Raw genomic sequence first — 7,779 nt, 5'->3', positions numbered from 1 at the left:
CATCACTTTTCCCACTGAGCCCAGTAACTAACAGCCTACTGGAGTCATACATTTCACATGGTGGTGGATGAAGTGCCTGGTGCACCAAGTCCCCAGCAGGGGCAGTAGCATAGGATACTTTCCCCCTCCTTCTATTTCCCCAGCTCTCTTTCTCTCCACTCCCTACATGGAGCTCACCCTCTCAGACTACTCCTGTCTCTGAGGACTTCATTATTTACCAGTGAGTGTTCTTGGAAAGAATGTACCGCTTGCATTGTGCAGAGAATGAATTGAGAAAAGAGAAGTTAGTTATGTCTGATTCTCCTTCAGATTTGATCACGTACCAGAGTGAACACTCTGCTCACTGTGCACGGATGTCTTATGGCATGTAGATGACACTACGGAGAGAGCCAGGTGTACATAGTAACTTCCAACCCATCCTGACTTATTGTAATGCAAGCATTAATGGTGATAAGAGATAGATAGATAGATAGATGGATAGTTGATGGATGAATGATAGAGAGAGAGAGATAGACAGATAGATAAGTAGATAGATGATACAAAGAGTCAAGCCAATAAAATAAATGGATTGAAGTTTATTTAATATACAATTGGACACTATTTCCAACCAAAGAGTAAAATATGTTCCAAACAAGAAATAATTTCAAAGATTCCTATGCCCCATCTTATTGCTAGGGATTGTATATTGTCAGAGACAGGGCCAGGATAATGTTTACATTATAACTTCTGTACCCATTCCAAAGAAAGGTGATCCCATGGAATGTAGAAATTATTGAACAATATCATATGCAAGTAAAATCTTACTGAAGAGAATTCAAAAATGGTTGCAGCAGTATATTCACAGGGAGCTTCCAGAAAAGCAAGCTGGATGCATAAGAGGATGCGGAATGAGGGATATCATTGCTGATGTCAGATGCATCTTAACTGAAGGCAAAGAATACCAGAAAGATTTTTACTTATGTTTTATTGACTATGCAAAGCATTCGATTGTGTGGATCATAACAAATTATAGATAACACTGAGAAGAATCAGAATTCCAGAACACTTGGCTGTACTCATGAGGAACCTGTATATAGATCTGAAAGCTGTCATTCAAATAGAACAAGGGGATATTGCATGGTTCAAAGTCAAGAAGAGAGTGTGTCAAGGTTGTATCCATACTTATTCAACTTCTATGCTGAGAAAACAACCCGAGAAGCTGGATTAAGTGAAGAAGAACATGGCATCAGGATTGGAGGAAGACTCATTAACAACCTGCGATACACAGATGGCACAACTTTGCTTGCTGAAAGTGAGGATCACTTGAAGCAATTACTGATGAAGATTAAAGACTACAGTCTGCGGTATGGATTACACCTCAACATAAAGAAAACAAAAATCCTCACTAGTCCAATAAACAGCTTCATGATAAAAGGAGAAAAGATTGAAGTTGCCAACGACTTTATATTACTTGGTTCTACAATGAGGAATATTATTGGTTATGTCAGATGCATCTTAGCTGATAGCAAAGAACACCAGAAAGATGTTTATATATGTTTACTTATGCTTTATAGACTATGCAAAAGCAAAATCAATCTTATTTAGATTTCATGCCAGATACTATTATTAATCTGCATTCTGTCTGTCAGTTTGCTGTACTGTGCTTGTTTGCATCTAGCTGTGATGTTAGGCTATGCCACTGGTATTTCAAATACCTACAGAGGCACCCATAATTGACAGGTTTCAGCAGAGCTTCCAGACTAAAACAGACTAGGAAGAAGGACCTAGTGATATACTTCTTGGAAATAGCCCATTGAAACTCATGGTCTTTGCAGAACATTGTCTGACCTACTTGCTTTGGACACATCAACAGGAAATATCAGTTGTTGGAGGAGGACATCATGCTTGATGAAGGAGAGGGCCAGTGGGGGTGTGGAAAACCTTAAGTGACATAAGTTGACACAATAACTACAATGATGGACTCAAACACATGATGATCATGAGGATGACAGAATATTCACTTTTGTACATAACCTTACCATGAGTAAGAGTCAATTTGATGCCATCTGTCTACTGAGGAACAGAGTTTTAAATTCTTGTGGAATAATATTTCTGGAGCCATGGAAGTTGACAATGACTCACTCAAACTATCACCTTGAGATAATTTTTGAACCTTAAGCCATGAGGAAACTTTTTCTCTGAATGTCATCTGTAAGTCAAACAGTAGTTTAGCTGATTAGCCAGGAATGTTTGCTTTGGGCATTGGTCTTTTTTAAACAATTATCTAGGTGTAGTCAGTTTCAACAACAAAAACTCCAAAGGTCAGACTAGAAGATGTGTTTTAGTATCTACAGTAATTACTTGAATAGTTCTTCAAGAAAAACTTGCCTGCATGTCCACAACTTATTGTTGCTATTGTTGTTAGGTGCCATCAAGTCATCTCCAACTCATAGCCACCCTGTGTACAGCAGAACGAAACACTGCCTGGTCCTGTGCCAGCCTCATGATCCTCGCTATACCTGGGATCATCATTGCAGCCACTGTGTCTATCCATCCATCTCGGTGAGGGCCTTCCTTTGTTCACTGACCCTCACCACTTTCCCAAGCATGATATCATTCTCCAAGGAATGGTTCCTTCTGACAGCATGACCAAAGTAGGTGAGGTGAAGTCTGGCCATCTCACTTCTAAGGAGGAGTCTGGATGTACTTCTCCTAGGACAAACTTGTTAGTCATTTTAGCAGACCATGGGACTCTTAGCATTCTTTTCAAACACCACACCTCAAAAGCATCAACTCGTCTTTGGTCTTCCTTATTCATTGTCCAGTTCTCACACACATAAGAGGTGATTGAAAACACCATGGCTTGGATTAGGTACACCTTAGACTCCAAGGAGACATCTTTGTTCTTCATCACTTGAAATCGTTCTTTTGCAGCAGATTTGTCCAATGCAATATACCATCTGACGTCTTGACTGCTGCTTCCATTGGTGTTGATTGTAGAACCAAATAATATGAAGTCCTTGACAACATCAATCTTTTCTCCATTTATCATGAAGCTCTTTATTGGATTAGTTGTGAGGATTTTTGTTTTCTTTGTATTGAGGTTTGATCCATAATACAGACTGCAGTCTTTAATCTTTATCAATAAGTGCTTCAAGTCTTCCTCACTTTCAGCAAGCAAAGATGTGCCATCTGTGTATTGCAGATTTTTAATGAGTCTTCCTCCAATCCTGATGACACATTCTTACTCATATAATCCAGCTTCTTGGATTATTTGCTCAGCATAAACATTGAATAAGTATGGTGAATGATACAGCCTTGACACACCCCCTTCTTGATTTTCAACCATTCAGTATCCTCTTGTTCTGTTTGAACGACAGCCTCCTGATCTATGTACAGGTTTCTCATGAGTACAATCACGTGTTCTGGAATTCCCATTCTTTTCAATGTTATCCATAAGTTATTATGATCCACACAATCAAATGCTTTTTCATAGTCAATGAAACATAAGTAAACATCTTTCTGATATTCTTTGCTTTTAGCCAAGATCCACCTGACATCAGCAATATCCCTCAATATCCCTAGGATATCTCTCATTCCACATCCTCTTCTGAATCCAGGTTGGATTTCTGCAAATTCTCTGTGAATATACTGCTGCAACAATTTTTGAATTCTCTTCAGTAAGATTTTACTTGCATGGGATATTAATGAAATTGTTTGATAATTTCCTCATTCTGTGGGATCACCTTTCTTTGGAATGGGTACAAACATGGACCTCTTCCGGTCAGTTGGCCAGGTAGCTGTCTTCCAAATCTCTTGGCGTAGCCTAGCGAGTGCCTCCAGCATGGCATTTGTTTGCTGAAAAACTCAATGGGTATTCCGTCAATTCCTGGAACCTTGTTTTTTCCAATTCCTTCAGGGCAGTTTCAACTTCTTCCTTCAATACCACTGGTTCTTGATCACATTCTATTTCCTGATATTGGATGAACATCAACCAATTCTTTTTTGGTACTGTGACTCTGTATTCCCTCCATCTTCTTTTCATGTTTCTTACATCATTCAATATTTTGCCCATAGAATCTTACAATATTGCAACTGGTGGCTTAATTTTTTTTCTTCAGTTCTTTCAGCTTGAGAAATGCTGAGCACATTCTTCCCTTTTGGTTTTCTAACTCCAGGTCTTTGCACATTTCACTAGAGTAATTGGCTTTGTCTGCTTGAGCTGCTCTTTGAAATCTTCTGTTCAGCTCTTTTATCTTATAATTTCTTCCATTTGCTTTAGCTAATCTCCCCTCAAGGACAAATTTCAGAGTCCCTTCTGACATCCATTTTGGTCTTTTCTTCTTGTCTTGTCTTTTTAATGACCTCTTGCTTATTTCATGGATGATGTTCTTGATGACATTCCACAATCCCTCTGGTTTTGGGCCCTTGGTATTCAATGCATAAAATCTATTCATTAAATTATCTCTAAATGCAGGAGGGCTATTTTGAGTTTTTATTATCAAGATAATATTTTAGCTCTTGTGGACTTGTTTTAATTGTCTTCAACTTCAACTTGAATGTGCATATGCACAGTTGATGTTCTGTTCCACATTCAGCTCCTGGCCTTGTTTTGACTGAAGATATTGAACATTTCCATCACATCTTGCCACAGATATAGTCAATCTGACTCCTATGTACTCCATCTGGTGAAGTCTGCATGTATATTCGTCACTTATGTTGCTGAAAAAAGGTATTTGCAAATGAATAAGTTATTGGTCTTGCAAAATTCTATCACACAATCTCCAGTGTTATTTCTATCATCAAGGCCATATTTTCCAACTACCAGTAACTCTCCTTTGTTTCCAACTTTTGCATTCCAGTCACCGGTGATAATCAACATATCTTGACTGTATATTTGGTCAATTTCAGACTGTAGAACTTGCTAAAAATCTCCAATTTCTTCATCTTCAGATTTGGTGGTCAGTGTGTAATTTTGAATAATACTATTCAACTAGTCTTCCTTGTAAGTGTATGGATATTATCCTATCACTGACAGTGTTGTACTTCAGAAGAGATCCTGAAATACTCTTTGTGACAATGAATGCCACACCATTCCTCTTCACAGTGTATTAGGGCTGTTAATAAAGTATTCCAGTAATATATCTGACTGTGTTTCACTGCTATTCAAAAGGTTTTCACTGGCCAGTTGTTTGAAAAGTGGATGGCCTTTTCCTTCTTCTGAGTCTGTCTTAGCCCAAAAGCTCCACTGAAACCTGTCCACCATGGGTAACCCTGCTGACATTTTTAACGTGGTAGCATAAACTCCAGACTCTCACCAATACATAAGCTACCACAGGATAACAAACTGACAGACAAGTTTGTCTCCCTTTGTTGTTCCTAACCCCTATGCACGTGCCTACCTCGGCCAACAGCCATGAAACAGAGCTGCCCACAAGCAAAAAGCGGCCTCTCATCCCAGGCCTGCATACCTTGCCCTGGCCTTAATATAGAGCCCCACCAAAGTGAAAAGCAACCTGTAGTCCTGGGCCCAACTCCCTCAGGCCCTGGCCTTAATATAGAGCCAAACCCAAGTGAAAAACAGCCTCCAAAGACTTGGCCTACCTTCCTTAGGCCCCATTCTTAATATGGAGCCACACCCAAGTGAAAAGCAGTCCCCAGGCCTAGGCCCAACCACCTCAGGCCCCAGCCTTAGTATAGAGACACACCCAAGTGAAAAGCAGTCCACAGCCTTGAGTCCAACTACCTTAGACCCTGGCCTTGGTATAGAGCCACACCCAAGTGAACAGCAGGCTCCAAGACCCAGGCCTGTGTACTTCTGGCCAGGTCCTTAATGTAGAGCCACCCCCAAGTGAAAAGAAGGTTAATTTTGTATGTCAACTTGACTAAGCCTGGTTGAGTGGCTGGGCAGCTGGATGTAGTATTTCTCATGATGAAACTGATAATCAAGTCCATGGTGGACTCTACTGTGAGTAGCTGAGTAGCTGCCTTTAGTTATGTGGTCTCCTTCCTGTATATAAGAAACAGCTTTGGGAATGGTCTCTAGCTTATGGTATGCTGGAACACTGCATGTAGCCATGTCAGTGTTCAGCAGCCTGCCAAGCTCTGCTGACCTTGGGACTTTCCATGAACTTGAATTAATTGCCTGCTGTGTGGGTTGGTAACATCAGGACTGTGCCATTTTATTTGTCGACCTTGGGCTTGTTAGCCTCAGCAGCCAGTAGCCTGAGTGAAGAGATGCCTCTGGCTTCAGTGGGCTGGAAGCAAGAGACAGAGCTGAAGCCCGAGGTTGAGGGGCTTTCACAAAGCCCCTATGGTCTGGCACTTTGAACTCAGACTTCTAGACTCCCAAACTATAAGAGAATAAACTCTTGTTTGTTAAGGCATCCTGTTTGTGGTAGATTCCTGTCAGAGTGGCACTAGGTAACCAGAACACAGCCCCAATAAAGAGCTGTGCCCAAGTGAAATGCAGCCTCTAAGCCCTGTTCTTCAGTCTAAGCCAGTTGTGGTCCAGAAACTCATCACCTCAATAATTAATATGAACCAGTGAAATGTGAGGAGATATTTGCTTGGAGTTTCTAGGAAAGAGAAACCAGTCTCTATCTTCTACACTTCAAGGTATCCACCTGACTCTAATTTGAACAGTGGTGGAGGTAATAGAAGGCTTAGCTTCTTACACTTGCTAGCAGTCTGCTTTTGACAGGAAGAGTCAAGGATCTAATAACCTTCCTTCCTTTCTTATTTCCTCCTGTCTGCTTGTTTTTCCCCATGTGTGTCTTCAGGATCATTCCCATATAAGCTATTTTGGATAGAAGTTGCTAAGATGGCTCCTGCTCCAAATGATACAAGTTTAATTTTCCCCATTGTCAGGCAGTCTGTCACTTGAGACAAATTGTGTAGGCCCTTTAGGGCTTGTTGATATCAATTCAGCTGCACAGGCTGAATTCTGCACCATCTCTAGGACTGACAAAACAGTTACTGTTGAGTTAATCCCAACTCATGGTAACCTCATGTGTTGCAGAAAAGAACTCTGTTCCACCAAGTTTCAAGACTGTGAGCTTTTGAACACAAATCTCCAGGCCTGTCTTCTGAGGCACTCTGGGTCCGCCCAGTCAATCTTTTGATTACTAGTGGAGTGCAGAACCATTTTCATCATAAGGGGACTCCTGTAGGGCCCACCTCAGAATCAAAACAAAAACCAAACCCAATGCCTTCCAGTTGATTCTGATTCATAGTGGACCTATTGGATAGAGTAGAACAATCTTTATGGAAGCAGACTGACACATCTTTTTCCTGAGAAGTGCACAGAAATCAGATGAACTACATCTAAGGAAAATAGGTGATTAAGAAGCTCAATATCTTCACCCATAACAAGGCCAAGACCTGACTGTGGAACAGACCATCAACTGTTCATATGCAAGTTCATTTTGAAGTTGAAAAAAATTTAAACAAGTTCACAAGAACCAAAATATGACCTTGATTATATCCCTCTTGAATTTAGAGACCATCTAAAGAAAATATTTGATGTATTGAACATCAATGACTGAAAACCAGAGGAATTGTGGGATGACATGAAGATCATCATCCATGAAGAAAGCAAAAGGTCATTAAAAAGACAGGAAAGGAAGAAAAGAACAAAGCAGGTGTCAGAAGAGACTCTGAAACTTGCTCTTGCATGGAGAATAACTAAAGCAAATGGGAGAAATGACAAGATAAAAGAGCCGAACAGAAGATTTCAAAAAGCAGCTCGAGAAGGCAAAGTCAATTATTATAATGAAATGTGAAAAGACCTGGAGTTAG

The sequence above is a fragment of the Orycteropus afer genome, unplaced genomic scaffold (assembly GCF_000298275.1).
Source record: "Orycteropus afer afer isolate SDZICR_OR568_19922 unplaced genomic scaffold, OryAfe1.0 scaffold00224, whole genome shotgun sequence".
NCBI lineage: Eukaryota > Metazoa > Chordata > Mammalia > Tubulidentata > Orycteropodidae > Orycteropus > Orycteropus afer.
This window is presented reverse-complemented; position numbering follows the sequence as displayed.